The sequence below is a fragment of the Aotus nancymaae genome, unplaced genomic scaffold (genome assembly GCF_030222135.1).
Source record: "Aotus nancymaae isolate 86718 unplaced genomic scaffold, 86718_ANA_hifiasm-v0.15.2.pri h1tg000103l, whole genome shotgun sequence".
Classification (NCBI taxonomy): Eukaryota; Metazoa; Chordata; class Mammalia; order Primates; family Aotidae; genus Aotus; species Aotus nancymaae.
This window is the reverse complement of record NW_026988518.1, coordinates 5,698,623-5,723,389: the sequence shown is the minus strand read 5'-3', so window position 1 is coordinate 5,723,389 and position 24,767 is coordinate 5,698,623. Positions and strand designations below refer to the sequence as shown.

The 24,767-nt window shown below is 37.1% G+C and overlaps 1 protein-coding gene across 6 annotated transcripts in view; it reads left to right on the top strand.

The window, feature by feature from the left end:
* Positions 1-24,767, top strand: part of ABCD3 (ATP binding cassette subfamily D member 3) — an 88,632-nt gene that overhangs the window by 5,608 nt on the left and 58,257 nt on the right. The gene's annotated exons all lie outside the window — the stretch shown is intronic.

The following is a 24,767-nucleotide window of genomic DNA, read 5'->3' as shown; positions in this document are numbered from 1 at the left end:
AAATTTCTTGACTTTTTTTTTTCCCTGTTGCCTGCTGCTGGGCCTTTCTTTACCCATTGGATGTCCTTATATCTCTAGCTTCTTACTCCCTGCACTGCCTTACTGCTAACCCCTCTACAACTCCCCTGCAAACTTCAAAAGTCAGCTTTCCTTCCTTAGATCTGCTCCTTTCAACTCATGCTCTAGAAGGGGCCTGGCTTCACTTTTCTCAGTTTTACAGGCAAACCGAGTGTTTTGCAAAGTACAAGCATGAGTCACGTGAGGGACAAGAGCTGCTTGAGACCCTTACAGTGACCCATGAGTAGATGTTATATGGGCTGGCCCCCTTTGCATCCTTACAATAAAGAGGAAATGCTTAAGCAACCTGAGATGGAAAAAAAGCATTGAAGAATTTGACAGCCAAAGTAGCTGTGTACTGAAACTAACTAAGGCAGATCAGGTCCAGAGCTGTTGTTTTAAGAACTGTATAGCTATCTGCGGTCTGCTAGGGGGAACTGAGTGCAGGTTGTTTAATTAATTATGTCTCCCAGTTATTGGTACATTCACACCCTTGGGTAGGCATTCTATTTTCAGGTTGCACTTGCTGTTTCCCCTGCCTGAAGTGCTCTTTCCTCAGATACTCACACTGCTTACTCTCTCCCCTCTTTCAGTCTTTTATCAGACATCTTAGTGAGACTTTTTGTTGCCATTCAATTTATTTTTGTTTATTTATTTTGAGACGGAGTCTCCCTCTGCCACCCATGCTGGAGTGTGATGGCACAATCTTGGCTTGCAACCTCTGCCTCCCAGGCTCAAACAATCCTCTCATCTCAGCCTCCAAGTAACTAGGACTACAGCCACACGCCACCACACCTGGCTAATATTATTTTTTGTAGAGGCGAGTTCATGTTATGTTGCCCAGGCTAGTCTCAAACTCCTAGGCTCATGAGATTCTCTGGCCTCAGCTTCCTAAACTGCTGGGGTTCTAGGCATGAGCCACTGTGCCTGGCCTCCGCCACTCAATTTAAAATAGCATGCTGTCTACCTTCCTGTCTTTACTTTTCTTCTTAGCACTTATCACTATAAAATAGTGCTCTACATTTTACATATTTATCTTGTCTTTTGTATAGCTTTGCAGTATATGCTTACTGCTAGCATGTAAGTTCCACAAGGGCAAGAATTTCTGTCTATTTTATTCACTGTTATAGTCCCAGTGGCTAGAACTGTGGCTGGCATATAGCAGACTCGTATTTGTTTGACTCTACAACAACAAATGAGATGTTCATTTCTTGGGGGCTGTGGTTACTATGTTTTAAATAGCAAATTCTTTTTCTACAAATGTACATGTTGTCTTTAGTATATTTATGAGCTCTTTAAGAGCTGGACCACTTATATCCCCTATATGTATGGGTAAAGCAATTCTCAGAAACTTATAAAAATGCTGTCATTATCATCACCTGCTTTTGACAGTTAATAATAGTGTAAACGTTAAACACAATTTAAGAAAATTAAAATCATCCATAATATCATAACCATAATACAGATGTTGTTTTATTATTTCCTTTTATCCTGTATTTATGTGCATTTTTTACATAGTTATATGTTTTGCTATTTTCATTTAAAACATACCTCTTTCCTATATTTCCCTATACATGACCTTAATAACTATACTTTTAAAGAAATACATAAATATTCCTCTGTGTAGCTATAGCTTAATTTATTTTATTCTTAGCTATTGAGCATCTAGACTGCCTCTGGAATTTTTATGGATTATACTGTGTATTTTTGCAAGTGAACATTTTCGTCTCTGCTGAATAGCTTCCTTGGAATAAATTGCCAGGAATGAGATTAATGATTGGAGGCTTATGAATTTCCTTAGTGTTTGTGGAAACAGTGTGGGCATTCTTAAGCTACACAGATTGATGTATTACTTTTCATGAGTTGTGCCAATGTGCAATACTATGAATGAATGCTAACTTAATTACCTGCTGATCATTAGGGGGTATTTTAATTTTTTTCTACTTTACAGATGTAAAATGGTGTTGAAAGATTATTTTAATTTACACGTATTTTATAATTTACAAAAATGAACATTTTTATATATAGCAACTTGATCTTTATTATGGAGGCAGTTTGGCATAGTGTTAAAGAATAGTCTTTAGAGTCAGATATGGGTTCAGTTTTTCGGTTAGCCATTTGCTGGATCTGTGACTTTGGTCAATTTACTTAACCTCTCTGAACCTCAGTAGAATAGGGATGGTAGTATTTATTCACTCAGCAGTTAAGTGAGGATTAATGGAGAAAATATCTTAACCCAGTAATCAGTAAATAAAAGGTAGCTCTCAGTCCGATGCTTGCTAAAAGAAAACTAAAAGGACAACAAAACATACCATTGTTAGCTTCTTAGAAACTCTGCAGCCTGGCTAATTTCCTCAGATGTACCCATGAAAATCTCCCGAAAGAAGTCTTTTTCAACTGATCGAATCATTTACTTTCAGAATTGGAAAGTGTTTTAAGTTAGTTTTATGTGACACGGTTTTAGGTCTCTGTATTTTTTCAGTTGCTGCTTCCTGACTATGACAGTATTTCTCCACCTTTTAAAGAGGTGGTACTAAATGGAATTCAGTATTCAAAGTGTCTTCTCACTGACACACTAGAAAAGAACTGTGACCTGCCTTGTCCTAAGCTTTCATTAAAGATCCTAAGATCCTAAGCTTTCATTAAAATAGCATGAAGTTACATTCATTTTTATGACTCGTTTCACTTGTATTTAGTTTACAGAATGGTTTTCCCTTCTTTCCCCCTCCTCAGCTTGGTGTGTTTGATTTTTTATTTTTTGAGACTCAGTCCTGCTCTGTTACCCAGGCTGTGGTGCAATCTTGGCTCACTGCAGCCTCCGACTCCTGGGTTCAAGTGATTCTCTTGCTTCAGCCTCCAAAGTAGCTGGGATTACAAGTGCCCGTCACCATGCCCATCTAATTTTTTTGTATTTTTAGTAGAGACGGGGTTTCGCCATGTTGGTCAAGCTGGTCTCAAACTCCTGACCTCAGGTGATCCGCCCTCCTCAGCCTCACAAATTGCTGGGAGTGGCCACTGCGCCTGACGTGTTTTTTTTTAAAACCTAGGTGCAAGTTTTTATACTTATTTTTGGTTGGGCACATTGCTTCTTCCTTCTGAAACTTTTTAGTCTGCACATGTAATTACTATTTCTTCTGTTTTCCTAACAAACTTAAAAAACTGATTGGACAGGACTAAGTATAGAACAGTATGTTTACACCACTATAATCTTTCTATTAATTGACACCCATTGGTTATTGTATTGGCTCTCATCTTTCACTTACCAGCACCTTTTCACACATTTCCCTGTGTTAGTAGACCTGGTGTTCTGACAATATCCATAACCTGATCCATACTGGGCCAGAGTCCTCTGTTGGGATGTTTCTGCTAGAGCCAGTGTGGGGAAGAGTCTTTCTTTCCTGGTCATAGAGGTGTGCAGATAGACCCTAGAGCTGTATGTGCACTGGTCTCTTACGTGGAAAGGTCAGAGAAACCCTGATTTTGTTTATCATCAAATGCTTTGTAGCATAGTGAACAAAATTTACAAAATGTTCTTGATTCCTTTCAAATAAAAGAATGACCTTAGTCTGACATGATTTTTGTGGTGATTCATATTTGCTCCTAGAATTTACCACTTCCTTCTAAGTACCCATGCCATACTGCCAATTTAGATAAGTAAGTTGTAATTTTTTCCCCGGGATCAACATCATACTCATCCATGACCTGATAAATATCATCACCTTCTAATCTGTTTCAATGTAATATGAACTTGAATTATGAAGGGGAAAGATAGGATCTTCCTAAATTTTCTTTGTAACAATATATGCTACATTAAATAAAATTTTATGAGAAGTGGTATTTCACTATGTTGACCAGGCTGGTCTTGAATTTCAGGCCTCCAAGCGATCTCCTGCCTTGTCATACCAAAAGTGTCAGGATTACAGGCGTGAACCACTGTGCTAGGCCTTTTTGGAAAGATTTTTATGTAATGATTATTTAAAATGACATTTATATTATTTCTACATAAAATTAGGCAACAGGTCTTTGCTTAAAAACATGGCTTTCATCATAACATTCTTTTTAAGAGTAAGTCACTTTTGTTTTAGGCATCTCTGTCAAGAATATAACCTTCCATAAGCTTAAGGATAAAATTCTTTGGATAACTGATATTTATGTCATACAGTGGACCTGTTATAAATATTAAGGTGGTTTGAAGCTTTTGTATGTAAAATAGAAGGAGTGTGCTAAAGGGTGTTTTCTTTGTTTATTTTTTTGTGTTTTTTTTTGCCGCAAGATTGAGAAATGGAAAAGTTTTTTTTTTTTAAACATACCTTTCTTATTGGTTTGCTAGATTAACAGGCCTGAGTGAATGCAGTTAAGTTAATAAAGCATAAAGTTGAAAATAAAGCTCATCAAAGCCTAATCAGCTAGTTTGAGATCTATAAATAGATGTGGCTATCTCACCACTATAATAATAGACATAATTATTTTGACTTTTTAGTATTATATTAATACATCTATTGACATTAAAAAGCACTGTGTAGAATGAGGCAACTGCTCTAGGTAAATAATAATTTAGTCACCATGTTATGTTTGTAATGTATCACTTCATGTCCCTATTATGAAAATATTTATACAGCTTCTTAAATGTATGAAGTAAGCAACATGAGACGTAGTCTGGTATGGTTTGGCTGTGTCCCCACATAAATCTCATTTTGAATTCCCACATATTGTGGGAGGGACTGGTGGGAGGTAATTGAATCATGGGGACAGGTCTTTTTGTGCTGTTCTAGTGATAGCAATAAGTCTCATGAGACCTGATGGTTTTATAAAGAGGAGTTCTCCTGTACAAGCTCTTTTTGCCTGCTGCCATCCACGTTGTGGCTTGCTTCTCCTTGCCTTCCACCATGATTTTGAGGCCTCCCCAGCCATGTGGAACTGTGAGTCCAATTAAACCTCTTTCTTTTTTAAATTGCCCAGGCTTGGGCATGTCTCTATCAGCAGCCTGAAAATGGACTAACACAGTAAATTGGTACCAGTAGAGTGGGATGTTGCCGAACAGATACCTGAAAATGTGGAAGCGACTTTGGAACTGGGTAACAGGCAGAGGTTGGAACAGTTTGGAAGGCTCAGAAGAAGACAGGAAAATGTGGGAAAATTTGGAACTTCCTAGAGACTTGTTGAGTGGCTTTGACAAAAATGCTGATAGTAAAATGAACAATAAAGTGCAAGCTGAGGTAGTCTCAGATGGAGATGAGGAACTTGTTGGGAACTGGAGCAAAGGTGACTCTTGTTATATTTTAGCAAAGAGACTGTCAGCATTTTCCCCCTGCCCTAGAGATTTGTGAAACTTTGAACTTGAGAGAGATGATTTAGGGTGTCTGGTGGAAGGAATTTCTAAGCAGCAATGCATTCAAGACATGACTTGGGTGCTGTTAAAAGCCTTCAGTTTTATAAGGGAAGCAGAGCATATAAGTTCAGAAAATTTGCAACCTGACAATATGATAGAAAAGAAAAACCCATTTTCTGAGGAGAAATTCAAGCGGGCTGCAGAAATTAGCATAAGTAGCAAAAAGCCGAATGTGAATCACCAAGACAATGGGTAAAATGTCTCTAGGACATGTCAGAGACATTTTGTGGCAGCCCCTCCCATCACAGGCCTGGAGGTTTAGGAGGAAAAAATGGTTTCATGGGCCAGTCCCAGGGTTCCTCTGCTGTGTGCAGTCTAGGGACTTGGTGCCCTGTATCCCAGTTGCACCAACTGTGACTAAAAGGGGCCAAGGTACAGCTCAGGCTGTGGCTTCAGAGGGTGTAAGCCCCAAGCCTTGGCAGCTTCCATGTGGTGTTGAGCCTGCAAATGCACAGAAGTCAAGAACTGGGGTTTGGGAACCTTTGCAGAGATTTCAGAGGATGTATGGAAATGCCTGATGCCCAGGCAGAAGTTTGCTACAGGGGTGGAACCCACCTGGAGAACCTCTGCTAGGACAGTGTGGAAGGGAAATATGAGGTTGGAGCCCCCACACATAGTCCATACTAGGGTACCACCTAGTATAGCCGGGAGAAGAGGGCCACTGTCCTCCAGACCCCAGAATGGTTGATCCAGCAGCAGCTTGCACCGTGTGCCTGGAAAAACTGCAAACACTCAACACCAGCCCATGAAAGCAGCCAGGAGGGAGGCTATGCTCTGCAAAGCCACAGGAGTGGAGCTGGCCAAGACCATGGGAACCCACCTCTTGCATCATTGTGACCTATATGTGAGACATGGAGTCAAAGGAGATTATTTTGGAGCTTTAAGATTTGACTGCCCCACTGGACTTCAGACTTGCCTGGGGCCTGTAACCCCTTTGTTTTGGCCAATTTCTCCCACTTAGAATGGCTATATTTAACCAATGCCTGTATCCCCATTGTATCTAGGAAGTATTTAACTTGCTTTTGATTTTACAGCCTCATAGGTGGAAGGGATTTGCCTTGTCTCGGATGAGACTTTGGACTGTGGACTTTTGAGTTAATGCTGAAATGGGTAAAGACTTTGGGGGACTGTTGGGAAGGCATGACTGGTTTTGAAATCTGAGGACGTGAGATTTGGGAGAGGCCAGGGGTGGAATGATATGGTTTGGCTGTGTCCCCATCTAAATCTCATCTTGAATTCTTATATGTTGTAGGAGGGACTATTGGGAAGTATTTGAATCGTGGGGGCAGGTCTTTTCTACTGCTGTTCGCATGGTAGTAAGTAAGTGTCATGAGATCTAATGGTTTTATAAAAAGGAGTTCCCCTGCACAAGCTCTTTGTCTGCCGCCATCTATGTAAGATGTGACTTGCTCCTCCTTGCCTTCTGCCATGGTTGTGAGGCCTCCCCAGCCCCGTGGAATGGTGAGTCCAATTAAACCGCTTTCTTTTTTAAATTGCCCAGTCTCAGGTATGTCTTTATCACCAGCCTGAAAACAGACTAAAACATAGTGTCTCAGAGGATAAAGACGATTCTGTAAGTTTAAAAATTAAACATTTTTGCATTATCAGAGTTAAATATACACCATAGAAATTTGAATAACTAGAAAAAGGAAGGAAGAAAACACCTGTTGTAATGTTTGTCATTAGTGTCATATTTTACTGATTCTAAGATGTACTTTTTTATATTTTAGCATCTCTTCACATTTTAACTTGTCTGAAATTTGGATGCAACTTGCAATGATGGCATTTACCTTTGATTAAAATCATATCATTATATTGATGCATTTCCTTTTTACTATGCATGCTTTTATCTTGCCTATAAAAATACTGCATATCACCTTGCATCAAACTCAAACTTCTATCAATTCAGTTGCCGTTCTTCAGTTTATCTTGGAGGTGAGGGTAAGAAAAATGCAAAAAAGAAGAATTTGAGATAAAATCAGATTTTTCCTCTTTCCAGAATGAGGGCTGGAGGGAAATAGCTTGGCCTGTGATAGGTAGGTGGAAATCAGTGAACTACTCAGTAAAAAAACAACCCAAAGATCATGCCACCACGTCAAAGTTGAATACTCGCTATGTATCAGATGGTGGGTTTTTAGATGTTAAGTTAAAAAGTAAATTAAATAAGAGTTTTGCTGTTGAGAAACTCATAGACTATTGAAAGAGATAATGTTGTATCTTACAATTTTATACCAAATTTCTAGTTCAAAAAAACTAACAAAACATTCTCTGGTAGTATTTTATTTAAAATATAGTTTGTTGTTATTGTTGTTGTTGCTTTTTGAGACAGGTTCACTCTGTGGCCCAGGCTGGAGTGCATGGTGCCATCATGGCTCACTGCAGGCTAGACGTCCTGGGCTCAAGTGATCCTCCCACATCAGCTTCCTCAGTAGCTGGGACTATAGGTGTGCACCACCATGGCTGGCTAATTTTTTAGTTTTTTGTAGAGATAGGGTTCCAGAGTGTTGGGATTATAGGCATGAACCACCATGCCTGGCCTAAAATAGTTCTTTATTTACCTGTGAATACAGTTGTGTTGCATCAGGGAATTAGATTTAAGGGTTTTTGTTTGTTTTTGTTTTTTTTTAGATGGAGTCTTACTCTGTTGCCAGGCTGGAGCGCAGTGGTACAATCTTGGCTCACTGCAACCTCTGCCTCCCAGGTTCAAGTGATTCTCCTGCCTTAGCCTCCTGAGTAGCTGGGACTACAGAGTGCATGCCACCACGCCCGGCTAATTTTTGTATTTTTAGTAGAGATGGTGTTTCACCATGTTGGTCAAGATGGTCTCAATCTCTTGACCTTGTGATCTGCCCACCTCGGCCTCCCAAAGTGCTGGGATTACAGGTGTGAGCCACCACGTCCGGCCATATTTAAGGTATTTTCAACTGTAGGACTCGTGATTTTTTTCCCCCACCAGCAATGCTCAAGATATGTTGTTTGATAAAGAGATGGGGTGGAGGAAGCAAGCATAGGACAGAATAAATGAGGTGATCCTATTTCTTAAGTATGTAATTTCTAATTTACCTGTTGCTAGATGAATACATTTCCATATATATTTTATCACTGGTTGAAGAAAATATCTATTCTCTCTTCCCCCATTGGCGGAGACATAAATGTGAGAAGAAATAATAACATTATCCAGTACATTCTGTTCAATGTTTGCTGTATGTCAGTAGGCTAGGCTTTGAGATAACAAATTAAATAAACATTATTTCTAACTTCAGTCTTGTGGAACTATTACTAGAAATGCATGGAAAATTTGTACAACTCAGTATGACTGGACCTGTGATGGGAACACAATTTAATTCTTCACGTTGTTAGCTGGGAGGGTTTCACATTTGAGCTTGACCTTAAGAAATATATAGTGTTTTGCTAAGGGGTAAAAGGCATTCCAGGTGGGCAAAACAGCTTGAGCAAAGGCATGGAGTTAATAGAGTTATAATTGAGAAGGAACTGCAAGGACAGGAAGCTGGAGATATTGCTACAAATAAAGTATTGGACATTTAAAATATTTTGGACATTGTTCTAAATGTTTTACATATATTCTTAACAACAGTCTTTTGAAATAGTTCTTTTTATTGTCTTCATTTTACAGGTGAGGAATCAGAAAAAATAAAAATAGTATCCAGTTATGAGAGTCCTTAAGTTTGAATTAATCATGTGGAAGGTAAAAGGCAGAATAAAGCATTTAAATCAAAGTCTTTCTAATGAATTTAGATTCAAAGAACTCGAGAATCATTCAGGGGTTAAAAAAGGTTTTATATTAAATTACAAGGTAAAGTTTATTATTAAAATTTTATTTGCTATATTAAGTCATGCATTGCTTAACAATGGAGATACGTTCTGAGGAATGCGTTGTTAGGCAATTTTATTGTGTGAACATCATAGCGTGTACTTACTTCTACAAACCTAGATGCCATAGACACACTCAGGCTGTGTGGTATATGGTATATATAGCCTATTGCTTCTAGGCTACAAACTTGTATGTCATGTTACTGTACTAAATACTACAGGCAGTTGTAACACAATGGTATTTTTTCTTTTCGTCTAACCATGTCTTTTTTTAGACAAGGTCTGGCTCTGCCGCCCAGGCTTTAGTGCAGTGGCACAGTCTTGGCTCACTGCAGCCTCTGCCTCCCAGGCACAAGTCCTTCTCTTTCCTCAGCCTCCCTCATAGCTGGGACTACCATGCCTGGCTAATTTTTTTTTTTTCAGTAGAGATGGAGTTTTGCTATGTTGGCCAGGTCTTGAACTCCTGACCTCAAGTGATCCGCTTGCTTTGGCCTCCCAAAGTGCTGGGATTACGGGCGTGAACCACTGTGTCCAGCCTCTAAACATGTCTCAACATAGAAAAGATATAGTAAAAGTATGATATAAAATATCAAAAACAGTATACCCATATAAGGTGTACTTACCGTGAATGGCGCTTGCAGGACTGGAAGTTGCTCTGGGTGAATCATTGAGTGAGTTATGAGTGAATGTGAAGGCCTAGCATATTACTGCACTCTACTACAGACATGATAAACACTGTACACTTAGGCCACACTGAATTAAAAAAAATACCACTGTCATCTACTTGCTCATCTTGTCCCACTGGAATGTTTTCAGGGGCAATAAAATGTGTGGAGCTGTCATTCATATGATAGCAATACCTTCTTCTGGAATATCTTTTGAAGGATCTGCTTGAAGCTGTTTTACAGTTAACTTTTTTAAATATAAGTAGGAGTACACTCTAAAATAATGACAAGAGTATAGTGTAGTAAATACATAAACTAGTAACGTAGTCATTTATTATTATCAAGCATTATGTACTGTACCTAATTGTTTCATATGACTGGTAATGCAGCAGGTTTTTCTTTACACTTTCATCACCACATACTTGTGAGTAATGTATGATGTCAGCTACAGTGTCAGTAGGTGAAAAGAATTTTTCAGCTCCATTATCTTATGGGACCACTGTTGGTTATGCAGTCCATTGTTGACTGAAATGCTATGTAGTGCATGACTGTAATATAATCATGGTGAAATACTCTTTAAGAGTTAAGGCACCTTTAATTGTAGATTATACCATAGACAGAAAACTGCATAAATACACAAATAAAGCAATGACATCTTTTACAAAACAAAAAACACCCTTTTAACCACTACCCAGATCAAGAAATAGATCTTCTAGCCACTGCATAAGCCTTCGACATGGCCCTTCCCAGTCACAGTCTCTTTTCTCTCACCTAAAAGTAATTGCAATCCTGACTTCTGTTTAATCGTTTTTGCATTTCTTATACTTTCATCACCCAAATGTGCATTCCTGAAAACTAGTTTAGTTGTGATCGTGGTTTTTTTTTTTTTTGGTCTAAGTCTCTTAACCTACACATCCTCCTGCCACCTCTCTTTTCTCTTTCTTACAGTTTATTCCTTGAAGCAGCCAGTTATTTTGACCTATACAGATTCCAGTCTGAATTATGCTGATTGCATAATTTTTCTTCATCCTTCGTATTTCCTATAACTTGGTAGTTGGATCTAAAAGCTTGATCAAGTTTAGGTTTTGCTTTGTGTTTTTGAGTTTTTTTTCACTTCCTAGGAGTTAGTGTGGTATATTCTGCATTAGGAGATATATAGGGCGAGGCATGGTGGCTCACACCTGTAATCCCAGCACTTTGGGACGCCAAGCCAGGAGGATAACTTGAGCCCAGGAGTTTGAGACTAGCCTGGGCAGCATAGCAAAACCCTGTCTCTATAAAAAGTAAAAAAAATTAGCCGGGCATGGTCATGCATGCCTGTAGTTCCAGCTACTGAGATGGGAGGATCACTTCAGCCTAGGAGGTTGAGGCTGCGGTGAACCCTGATGGCACCATGCATTCCAGCCTGGGCAACAGAGCAAGATCCTGTCTTGAAAAAAAAGAAAGTTATAGTGTCTGGTTTTCTCTCTTTTTCTGATTTTAGCAACCACTGATGCTTGATGCCTAGATCAGTGAATTTATTAAAGCTTGCAATATGGTGATAGTTGAATTCTGTTATTTCTTCATTTATAAGGTGGAATGCTTCCACAGAAAGAAACCTTTTCTACCGTCTGGTTAGTAGTTGTACCCATTGGTGCAGTTCAATTAATTTGCTTCTTTATTTACCAATTTTCAAAATAATATGTTAATTTTCTGTTCTTTTCTGAAAGGGACCAGTGAGTTCTTCATGTCATTATGAACCTTTTGATTTAATTATTTGTGCTTCAGTTCATTACAGTTATTGTCCTTATTTTTGCTCAGTTGTCCCATCTTGGACCAGTGGGAGCCTCTTTAAGCTGGCTCCTTAGTCCTTTTGACATGACTTTAGTGATCTTTGATAGCTTCCTTGCTGTCTGTAGTAATACATTCCAGGGTCCTCTTAGACATTTCCTGACCCAGATCTAACATCAGCTTTTTTTCCTAAGAAGAGGTTGCTTCCTTTTTTTGGGGAAATGGTATTTCAAGATCACAGTTGGAATTAGGGATGCCCATTTCTACTAGGTTGGCCATTGTTTCTAGGCTTTTCTTGTGGGCAGAGCCAGGGTATGCATACTGATGCTTCCAATCCATATATAAAATTTTGAGATTTTAAATTATCATCTTCTGTTTACATCTGTATCTCCTTGTATCCCATACTGATAAAGAATCTTGATTCTCAAAGACATAGTTGTTGGTCAAAATGAGTTATCACAAAAATATTCAGTTGCATTATCTCAGTTTACACACTCAGTGTTCTCCAAATAATAATACAAATACCTCTGCTGTTAATATGATTGCTGAAAATAGTTAAATTTTTTCACTCATGTCCTTTCCATTCTTCCGGTTGTACTGTATCTATGTTGTCAGACAGACCAAATAGATACAAGCATGCCTCATTTTATTGTACTTTTTTGTGCTTTGGAAGTAATGTGTTTTTTTACAAATTGAGTTTGTGGCAGCCCTGCATTGAGCAAGCTCTACTGATGCCATTTTTCCAATAGCATGTGCTCACTTTGTATCTCTGTATCATATTTTGGTAATTCTTGTGATATTTCAAACTTTTTCATTATTGTACCGATTATGGTGATCTGTGATCAGGCATCTGTGGTGTTACTATTGTAATTGTTTTGGGGTACCATGACATTCAAAAGCTAGGTTTCTTGTGCCTGGTAGCCAAGTTGTGAATGCAAAGGAAAAGTTCCTGAAGGAAAATTGCCCCTTCAGTAAACACAAGCATCATAAGAAACAGCCTTATTGCTGATAGGGAGAAAGTTTGAGTGGTCTGGATAGAACATCAAACCAGCTACAACATTCTCTTAAACTAAAACCTAATCCAGAGCAAGACCCTAACTCTTTTCAGTTCTACGAAGGCTGAGAGAGGTGAGGAAGCTGTAGAAGAAAAGTTTGAGATTAGCAGGGGTTGGTTCATGAGGTTTAAGGAAAGCAGCCATCTCCATAATATAATATAAAATTGCAAGGTAAAACAGCAAGTACTGATGTAGAAGCTGCAGCAAGTTATCCAGAAGATCTAGCTAAGATAATTGATAAAGGTGGGCTACACTAAACAAGTTTTCAATGTGGACAAAACAGCTATCTATTGGAAGAAGATGCCATCTAGGACTTTCATAGCTAGAGAAGAGACATAAATGATTTGCTTCAAAGTTTCAAAGAACAGGCTCTTTTGTTAGGGGATAATACAGCAGGCAATTTTAAGTAGAAGCCAGTACTCATTTACCATAGTGAAAATCCTGGGGCCCTTAAGAACTATGCTAAATTTACTCTGCCTACATATAAATCGAACAACAAAACCTGCATAGCACCACATCTGTTTACGCTTTATTAAAATGTGAATATTTTAATACCACTGTTGGGACCTACTTCTCTGAAAAAAGATTCCTTTCAAAATGTTACTGCTCATTGTCAATGCAGCTGGTCACCCAAGAGCTCTGCTGGAGATGTACAGGGAGATTAATGTTTTCATGACTGCTAATACAGCATCCTTTCTGCAGCCCATGGATTAAGAAGTAATTTTGACTTTCAAAGCCTGTTATTTAAGAAATACATTTTGGAAAGCTATAGTTTCCATAGATAGTTGTCCCTGCTATGGATCTGGGTTAAAGACATAAAAAACCTTCTGGAAAGGATTCAGTACTCTAGGCTGTTAAGAACATTTGTGATTCATAGAAGAAGGTCAAAATATCCACATTAACAGGATTTTTAGAAGAAGTTATTCCAACCCTCATGGATGACTTTGAGGGGTTCAGGATTTCAGTGGAGGAGGTAATTGTAGATGTGGTAGAAATAGCAAGAGAGCTAGAAGTGGAATCTGAAGATATGACAGAATTGCTTCAATCTCATAATAAAACTTGAAAGGATGAAGAGTTGCCTATTACACATGAGCAAAGAAAATGATTTCTTCAGATGGTATCTACTCCTAGTAAGGATGATGTGAACATTGTTAAATGACTATAGAGGATTCACAATATTACATAAACTTGGTTGATAAAGCAGTGGCAGGGTTTGAGAAGGTTGATTGACTCCAATTTTGAAAGTTCTATTGTGTAAAATGCCATCAAACAGCATAGTATGACACAGAGAACTCTTTTTGTGAAAGGAAGAGTCAATCACTATGGCAGACTTCAGTGCTGTCTTATTTTAATAAATTGTCACAGCCAACCCAGCTTTCAGTAGCCACTGCCCTGATCATTCAGCCATTAACATGGAGTCCTCCACCAACAAAAGGATAAACATTTTTTAGCAATAAACTATTTAAAAACCAAGGTATGTCCATCGGTTTTTTTTAAGACATAATGCCATTGGATACCTGATAGACTACAGTATAGTGAAATATAACTTATATACACTGGAAAACCAAAATGTTCATGTGACCCACTTTATTGTGACATTAGCTTTATTGCAGTGGTCTAGAACTGAATGCACAGTGTCTCTGAAGTACACTATTATGTATTCTTTCCCTTTTAACTCTCGTCGAGTCTTAGTTCTACGAGTAAATATGTATTTAGTGCTCACTAACTCTTTTCAGGTCAGCGGCTTTATAGTCATTCTTCCTGTCCAGAGCTTGTTGTGTAGTAAATTCCTCAGGAAGAGCTCATGGAACAGTACTCTCTGAATTCTTTCATGTTGTAAACAGTTTGTAACCTTTGTTTTTGAAAATTTGTCTGGATGTAAAATCCTAGGTTCACATTTTCTCTTCTTCAATATCTTAAATATGTTACTCTATTGTTTTCTGACATTGAGGGTTGTTAACGAAGTCTGTGGATAATTTCATTTGCTTTTCTTTTTTAGATGACATGGTCTTTTGGGTACCCAAAGGATTTTCCTTTTTTTTTCACATTTAAAAAAATCGTAGGCTGGCGCAATGGCTTATATCTGTAATCCCAGCACTTTGGGAGGCTGAGGTAGGCAGATCACTTGAGGTCAGGAGTTTGAGACCAGCCTGGATGGTGAAACCCTGCCTCTACTAAAATTAGCCGGGCGTTGTGGCATGTACATGTGGTCCCAGCTGCTCAGGAGGCTGATACAGGAGAATCACTTGAACGTGGGAGGCAGAGGGCAGTGAACTGATTGCACCACTGTACTCCAGCCTGGGCAATAGAGCAAGACTCTTATCTCAAGAATAAAAAATATTCTAATCTTTTTCAAATCAGAAATTTATTTTTTAACTTTTTTTGTTGAGATGGAGTCTCGTTCTGTTGCCCAGGCCGGAGTGTAGTGACACCATCTTGGTTCACTGCAGCCTCCACCTTCTGGGTTCAAGTGATTCTCCTGCCTCAGCCTCCTGAGTAGCAGAGATTACCACATCCAGCTAATTTTTCTATTTTTAGTAGAGACAGGATTTTGCCATGTTGGCCAGGCTGGTCTCGAACTCTTGACCTCAAATGATCCTCCTGCCTTTGCCGCCCAAAGTTCTGGGATTACTGGTATTTCAGGAAATTTTTTGGAATTATTTTTTCCATTTTTATGTTTTGGTTTCTTTTTTGGGAGTAACTTTAATAAAAAAATAAATTTACCTTCTTTGTTTATCATTTGTATTACTTTTCTCTATATTTTGTTTTGTTTGAATATATGAAATTGTATATTTGTATATAATTTGTATCTTTACTTTCATGTTTTATTTGTTGTGTTTATTTGCTCTTGTACATTTTATGTTTTCATATTCAATTTTGAAATGAATTTTCTTTCAAAATTTCTAATTATTTTATCACCACATTTGTAAGTTTAACAAGTCTTGTTTTATATTGTGAGTTTATGTCTAGCATTGGATTCTTCTACGTCTTTTAGAGACAAGCTCTCACTATATTGCCTAGGCTGGAAAGCAGTGGCTATTCACAGGCATGATCACAGCTCCCTGCAGCCTTGAACTCCTGGCCTCATACACATATATATATATATATATTATACATATATATATATATGTATAATATAGATATATAATATATGTATAATATATATATAATATATATATAAATGATGCTTAAACGTGATTAGTCTAACTTAAAATATGAGAAATGCAAATTTGATCTATACTAAGATGCTGTTTCACATATTACATTGGCAAAAACTTAAAAATGTAACAATATACTTTATTGGTGAGGCTGTGAAGAAACTGGAACTCTCTTACAATCCTGGTGGTAATGCAAAGTCACAGCCTTTGTGGAGGGAATTTGACTATAGCTAACAAAACTGCATATGCATTTGTGTATTGAGCTAACAAAACTGCATATGCATTTGTGTATTGACTCAGCAGTCCCACGGAGGATACAGCCCTGAAAGCGTGCAAATACAGATGTGTAAGGTCATTTATTGGAGCATTGCTTGTTATTGCACACTATTGGAGACAACCTAAATGCCCATACATAAGAGGTGGTTGAATAAACAGTGGTACTTATATGCGATGGAGTGTAATAGAGCGGTGAAGAAAAATGAAGATGCTTTCTGTGGACTGATAGAAAGTTATTTCTAGGAAACAGTAAGTTAAAAGGCAAAGTACAAAAGACTAGGTATGCTATCTTTTATGTAAGAAAGAAGGGAGCATCAAATAAATATGTATTTGCTCATTTTGTACAAAAATAAACAGTGTGGATAAATTGAGAAATGATGAAACTGGTTACTTAGAGGGTATGAATAAGAACAGGGTCAAAAGGAAGGGGTTGGTTGAACAGGGTAAGAGAATATTATTGGAATAGTCGAAAAAATTGGCATAAGGTGTGAATAAGGTCTGAGTAGTTTTAGTATTCTATCCATGTTAATTTCATGATTTTGATAATTGTACTGTAGTTATGTAAGAGAAAGTCTTTGTTTTTAGACTATAAACACTGAAGTATTTAGAAGTAACTTAATCTCAGATGGCTCAGGAAAACACACGTGTGTGTATATATAGAGAAAAGAATAATAAAACAAATTTGCTAGAACATTAATTGGGAAATCTAGATGAAAGGCATATGAGAAATCTTTATTATTTTAGCAGATTTTCAATACATGTGCAATCATATCAGAATTAAAAGTTTATTTTAAAAATACTGTGCAATTGCTATAAGCCATTTTTCCAGAATTCCCTTTGTAAGGTGACTTAACGTGGCTCTTCTGCCTTTATTCTAAAGGACTTCCATATTTTTATGGAACACTATTTTATAGTTGCTGTTGAGGAACCCAATTTTATGAGTGCAGTGAATCTTACAAAAATCTTACCAGCTTTTGCACTGGTATTGTGTATAATTTTAAAAATAGTCTTTATGTTAAAGGTGTAAGTGCAGATTTCTTACATTCATATATTACACAGTGGTGAAGTCTGGGCTTTAGTGTACTCATCACCCAAATAGTGAACGTTTGACCCAATAGGTAATTTTTCAACCCTCACCCCACCACTGTCCCACCTTTTGTAATCTACAATGTCTGTTACTCCATTCTGTATGTCTGTGTATACACATGTTAAGCTCCCACTTATAAGCGAGAACCATGATATTTGACTTTGTACTTCCAAGTTATTTCATGGGATAGTAGCCTCCAGTTCTGTCCGTGTTTACAAATCTGTAAAAGACATGATTTCAATTTTTTATGGCTGAGTAGTACTCCATGGTATATATACCACATTTTTCTTATCTAATTCTCTATTGATGGGTACTTAAGTTGATTCCATATCTTTGCTATTGTGAATAGTGCTGTGATAAACATACCAGTGCAAGTATCTTTTTTAATGTATTTTTTTCTTTCCTTTTGAGTATACACCCAATAGGGGGATTGGTGGATGGAATGGTAGTTCTGTTTTTTAGTTCTTTGAGAAATCACCATACTGTTTTCCATAAAGACTGTACTAATTTATATTCTCACCACAATGTGTAAGCATTCCTTTTTCTCCACATCCTCGACAACATCTGTTGTTTTTTGACTTTTTATTAAAAAGTTTATGGTTTTAATTTGCCTTTCTCTGATGATTAGTGATGTTGAGCATTTTTTAATGTTTTTGGCCCCTTGTATGTCTTCTTTTGAAAAATATCTGTTCGTGTTCTTTGCCCACTTTTTAATAGAGTTACTTGTTTTTTTACTTGTTTAGCTGAGTTCCTTGTATAGTCTGGAGATTAGCCCTTTGTTGGATGCATAGTTTATAAATATTTTTTGCTGTTCTGTAGGTAGTCTGTTTACATCATAGATTGTTTCTTTTGCTGTATAGAAGATTTTTAGTTTAAGTCTTATTTGTCTATTTTTGTTTTTGTTGTACTTGGTTTTGGGACTTGGTCATGAATTGTTTGCCGAGGCCAATGTCTAGAAGAGTTTTCCTCTTGTTTTATAAACAAGATATGAAATATGCTTCTCAACTTCTTGGATTTGTATAGTTTTAGGTCTTATGGTTAGGTCATTAATCCATCTTGAGTTAATTTTTGTATATGGTGAGAGGTAGGGGTCCAGTTTCATTCTTTTGCATATGGCTGTCCAGTTTTCCCAGCACTGTTTATTGAATAGGGTGTCCTTTTCCCAGTGTATATTTTTGTCAACTTTGTAGACGATCAGTTGGTTGTAGGCATGTGGCTTTATTTCTGGGTTCTGTATTCTGTATGTATAGAAGTTTTAGAATCAGCATGTTGGGATTTTGGTGGAGATTGCCTCTGATATGTAGATCACTTTCTAATGTTGGTTATATTGCCCTCTTTTTTTAGATTAGTCTTGCCATGAGTTTTTCTAAAAAATTAACTTTTAGTGTAGCTTTCTCTCTAGTTTCCTTTCTAGTTCATTATTTTTTGCTTCTATCTATATTTGTATTTTTTCCTACTTCACTTAGGTTTTTTATTTTTAACATTCTGAGATAGATTACGAATTTTCAACCTTTTCTTTTCTTCTTCTTTTTTTAAACAGAGTCTTTGTTGCTCAGGCTGGAGTGCAGTGGCAGGATCATGGCTTACTACAGGCTCAACCTCCCAGGCTCAAGTGATCCTCCCCTCACCTCAGCCTCCCAAGTAGCTGGGACTACAAGAATCCACCACCACACCTGGCTAATTTTGTTGCTGTCGTTGTTTACTAAAAAAGAAGTTCCACTGTGTTGCCGAGGCTAGTCTCAAACTCCTGGACTCAAGCAAGCTGTTCTCCTGCCTTGGCCTCCTAAAGTGCTGTGATTACAGGTGTGAGCCACTGCACCTGGCCATTTTTATTTATTTTAAATTATTTTAGACACTGGACAACACGCTGAATCTCCATTTTTTTAATATATGCATTTAAGATTATAAAGTTCTTTGTGAACACTGCTTTAGTTGGAGCCTGCAGGTTTTTTGTCATATAAACTTTTTCATTTTGTAAGTCTGTTGTTACGTATATTATTCATTTCAAAATATTTTCTGATTTCTTTGACTCATGGCTTTTACCCTCCCCAAAGTTCAGTGGTTTCAACGATCATCTTTTACCCTCAATTTTGTGGGTAGCTGGACAGTTCCTCTGCTGGGTTTGTGTAGGTTCACTTGTGAGCCTGTTGATTTCTTTTTTCCATTATTTCATTTTTAACCCTTCTAGTAGTTAATAACTTATTCTCTCTTTTTTTTCTTTTACAAGTTTTTCTAGAACTTTTAATGTGGGTTTCATTTTTTTTCCAAGTCTAAACATTAATCAGTAATACTTTATCACCCTCCCAGATACTTTAGAACACTACCTTCATTGACTTTTCTCCTGATTTATGTGCATTTGTCATGGTGTAATTTTTTTTTTTTTTTTTTGGCTGTGTGAAATCTCTTAAACCTATTGATTTTATATTTAATGTCAATTGCACATTTTATTTTTAGAAATTTCATTTGGTTCTCTCAGATCAGCGTTACTTTTTGTGACTTTTCTTGGTATCTTAAAAAATTTTTTGTGTATATAAAAATATATAATCTACATTTTTTTATAGGATGTATCTGCAAATGCCAACTGAAATCTTGAGTTTGTTTTTTGTTTTCTATAATTTCTGCTGGTCCTTGGCTATGGAGTCTAGTTTCATTAGTGCTTGATTATTTTTTATTATGGTCTGGACATTTTATTTAAAATTACTTGTCAGAATAATTTTGAGGCTTATAATAAACATACTTTCCTTTTAAGAGCAAAGTTTGCTTCTTTACCTAGGAGCATTGTCAGTCAGGGAACAACTTAAACCAAGTTCCTTCAGAACACATTCTAAATTTTTAGTACAGCATCTGAATAAACAAAAACAACACTCACATTTCAGATTTTATATTTTTGTTTCCCAAAGGATTTTTATCACTGTATTTCCAAATCATTGTCATATTAATGTCTTGCAAATCAATACCTCTGTTCATGAACTTCAAATCTAAGCATTTTTAAAAATTGCCTTCTGAACCTTTCCATATACTTAGCTTACTGGTATGTGAAATCAGCATGTTTACGGTGAATCCAATTGGTGTTTCTCTGAATGCTTCTTTTACTGTTATTCTTTATTGTAGTCAGTGAAATCAGTGTCCTTCAGTCACCCCAGGTGCAAACTGCCTTTAAGACTTGGGGAAAAATACTTTGCCTTTTGAGGTATCAGTTTGGAGTTGATGGCTGCTAATACTTCCTCTGTCTTTAAGTTTGTGGTCTTCTCTCCCTCTCATTTCCATATGTAGTTAGTTCCCAACTCTTATTTATTCCCTTACTTGTCATTTCTAGTAATTTTCATGCTTCTTTCTTCCACTCATACTCCTGCCATTGTTCAGGCATTCATCATTTCTGATCTTGGGGTAATCCTTAGGTGCCTAATATATTCTAATCACTGAGGGCAAAGATTATCAGGTAAATATTATTGTCCCCACTCGTAGAGATGAGGCTCCATGTTTCTTCAGTCCCACAGCCAGTAAAAGGTGTAATAATGATCACTAACATTTTTTTGAGTCTTTATGCCAGGTTGTATTATAAGTACTTTGCATGTTTTAGCTAATGGTGTTATTATCTCTATTTTTCAAATGAGAAAACAGAGATTACATAATTTGCCCAAAGTCACACAGCTAGCACACAGTTGAATTGGGATTCTGGTCCAGGAACTCTTTCTCTAGAGCCAACTTTGAACTATTACTAGGATTTGAACAGATTTAGTCTATTTTTGAAATGTGTAAGTTCTTTGTATAATCATACTAGAGAAGACTGTTTTTCTTTCTTCTAATATACTCTGCTCTCTTAAGAAATCAGTTCTGGCCGGGCGCGGTGGCTTAAGCCTGTAATCCCAGCACTTTGGGAGGCCGAGGCGGGTGGATCACGAGGTCAGGAGATCGAGACCATCCTGGTCAACATGGTGAAACCCCATCTCTACTAAAAATACAAAAAATTAGCTGGGCACGGTGGCACGTGCCTGTAATCCCAGCTACTCAGGAGGCTGAGGCAGGAGAATTGCCTGAACCCAGGAGGCGGAGGTTGCGGTGAGCCGAGATCGCGCCATTGCACTCCAACCTGGGTAACAAGAGCGGAACTCCGTCTCAAAAAAAAAAAAAGAAATCAGTTCTTTTGCTTATGGTGTTCCCTTATTGTAGAACATCATATCATTCTTTTAAACATCTCATCCTAAATCCTGTCTATTTTTTAAGTCTAAGTTTAGGTTCCACATCATTTCTGGAATTAAGTTTTCACTTTTTCTCCCCCTTGGGTTAATATTAGTTGCTCTTGCCTTTCATAGATAGCACCTTGTTTAGAACATAATACTTAACTTTGTCTGATGTGATAGTTGTTTATCTGTATTTTTCTCTAGGTGGATTGTAAAATCCTTGAGGGTAAGTACTTTACCTGTTAATCTTTAAGTCCCTTATGATGTACCTGGAGAGCCTGTGGTCCATAGCAGGGTATTGATAAGTTTGGAGAGTTTCCACTTTCATAGTTTTATTTTGCAATTCTGTTTCCTTAATTATTCAAAATTGGTGTTTTTTAAATTAAAGTAAAAGGCAATTTTCTTTATATTCGGCTAAAATCTTGTTAGTGTTAAGACCCTGTATAATTTATGCCTGCCTACTTCTTCCTGTTTCTAACCTTTCCTATCCTCACTCTATAGTCTGCATATTTGTTGGCTTCCTATCTTCTATTTCTCCTCTTTTTACCGTGATAGTACTTCTTAGTCTATAATTCTAGTAGATCAAAAACATCAACGTTTAACATAATCACCCTATGACATGGCTTTAACTACTTTTGAGCATTTTCAGTAATGAAGGCCTATTTCTAAAAATGAATACTTGCCACTATTGAGGACATTTAGAAGAATAGCCTTTGATCTGTGAAAGAATTCCCTAAGGAAAAACAGAAGTTTGGGATTAGGCCCCATAGTTGTCATAAATGCCTCCTCATGTTAATGGACTTAGATGTTAATGGACTTAGATACCTATACAGCAAACTAACGTTTGCTGTATAGGTATACATTATTAGAAAACCTGCATCATTATTACTAAATGTAGATATTGTCATTAGGACTTGGCTTTTAAGATATCTATACTCTTGTCCTCAGTTGTTTACTTCTAGATCTTCATCCTTATAAAGATATAAAAATAAGATTACTTTGATTTTACTTTGTATACAAGTGGTGTTTTATTTTTATCTGACCTTACTGAGTCAACATGTGTGTTTTTTTTAAACACTTAAGCTGTCAATTAAAGTAATATATGTCCAAGTAGGGGTTTTTTAGTGTGAAGTTCTGATTATATTCAAAATTAGATAACATATAGATAGTAGAAGAAATAGAAATATGGCAGTTAACTTTTTTTTTTTTAAAGAAGTGGATTCAAATGTAGCTGAATGTCTGAGCATTTATTTTGAAATGGTACTTTAAAACAATTGTCTTACCCAGTGTGTGTTGTGAGGAAATATATCCTTGTACTCCTCAGATTGCTTGTCATAGGCAGCTGCTCTCTTGTTAACTTGTTCTGGTTGGTTTACTTGTTCTGGTTGGTTTACTGCCTTGGCTCTGGCACGTTTCCTGATTTTATATCTGGTCATTTAGATCTTTCTGCTTTGTTGACAAAATCCAAAAGTCTTGGCCTAACTCAACTAAAAATCTTCCTTTAAAAAATGTTTTTGAAAGGAAATTTATTAACATACTAAGTGAAACAAAGTTTAGAAGGTACAACAAGATAGAGGTACCTATTATGTGTCAGACATAGTCTTAGGCATGAGTAGAGATGAATGAGACATGTCCCCTGCTCTCAAGAAGCTGATGAGGGGAGAGATATGATGTACAGATTGCCTAGGGAACACAGAGGATACCTAATACACACTGTGTGAGGGTAGAGGATGGACAGGAAGTTTTCTCAGACAGGGTCACCATGTAATTTATTATCCTAACTGGTACAGTTTTGAGGCTGAAAAGGTGCAATTAATTATTATATCAGGACAACAGTGTAAACAAGGACCATTCTGGGCAAACTACTACAGATGGCCACTCTATTCTAAGAAGATAGATAGGTGCTGGATTTTAAAGACAAGTGGTAATCAAACAGATTGATTGATGAAGAGTTCTTTAAAGCAGAAGAAATAGTATATGAGGAAATAGTGGGGTGAGAGAGAGCACAGGATTGGGTTGAGGCATGTGCAGTTGCCGTTTTATAAGTGAGAAATGGTCAAATAATTGCAGTTTCACGTAGTTTAACCTGATAGATGGAGGTAACTTGAGCACAGAGTGTTTGTGCTGAGTGGCAGGAGATGAACCTGAAAAGAAGACAGGAGCCAGATCGTGAAGTTCTTTGAGTACCATTCTGTGGAATTTGGAATTGATTCTGGAAGCCATTATGTGTATGTTTATGTTTAAATTTTAATTATAAGGTATTTAATTTTTGAATAGGCAATACATTCTCATTGTCTGAAATTAAAAAAAAATCTGCTGATGTAAGTGAGAACAGTTTGTAGTTTCCTTTGTGCAATTTTTGTTAGGTTTTTTTTTTTTTTTTTTTTTAAAGAGACAGAGCTTTGCTCTGTTGCCCAGGCTGGAGTGCAGTGGCACTATCTCAGCTCACTGCAACCTCCACCTCCCGGGTTCAAGCGATTCTTATGCCTCAGCTTCTCAAGTGGCTGGGACTACAAGCATGTGCCACCATGCCCAGCTAATTTTTATATTTTTGGTAGAGAGGGGATTTCACAGTGTTGGCCAGTCTGTTCTTGAACCCCTGGCCTCAAGTGATCCACCTGCCTCGGCCTTCCAAAGTGCTGGGATTACAGATGGGAGCCTGGCCAAGTTTGGGTGTCAGTGTTTTACTTGCAGCAAAAATAATGTGAAAGCTTCTGTTGTCTATGTCCTAAAACAGTTAAAGCATTGGAATTATCTGTTCACTCAGGGGTTTTGTTAGAATTTCCCGGTAAATAGTTTGAGTTTGTTTTTTTGGTGTAGGGGGCAGGGGGAGAATAGAAGGGTAGGAGATGGGCAGCTCTCAGACAACTTTCATAAGTTCAGTTTTTTAGTCTATTTAGTTTTTTTCTTGTCTCTGCTAAGGGTCAGGTTTGGAAAATTATATTTTTCTATAAAATCACCTATTTCATTCATACTTTCAAATTTCTTTACATAGAGTTGAGATAAGAAGTCTTACCTTTTTTTCCAAATTTTATCTCTTTTTGTGCTTATTTGTATGTGTGTGTGTGTGTGTGTCTGTGCTTTTGTACTCCTTTTAAAATTACATTATCTTGTGCTTTATTTTCCAAAGAATCGACTCTTGTATTTTAATTTATTAGTATTTACTGTTTTTCTCTTTTCTAACTCAGATTCTGTTTGGGTGGTTTTACATTTCTTCTGCTTATTTTTGTTCTTTGTAAACTTTTGGTTGAAGGCTTATATTATTAACCTTTTTTTTCATTTTTTTATTGAAATAACT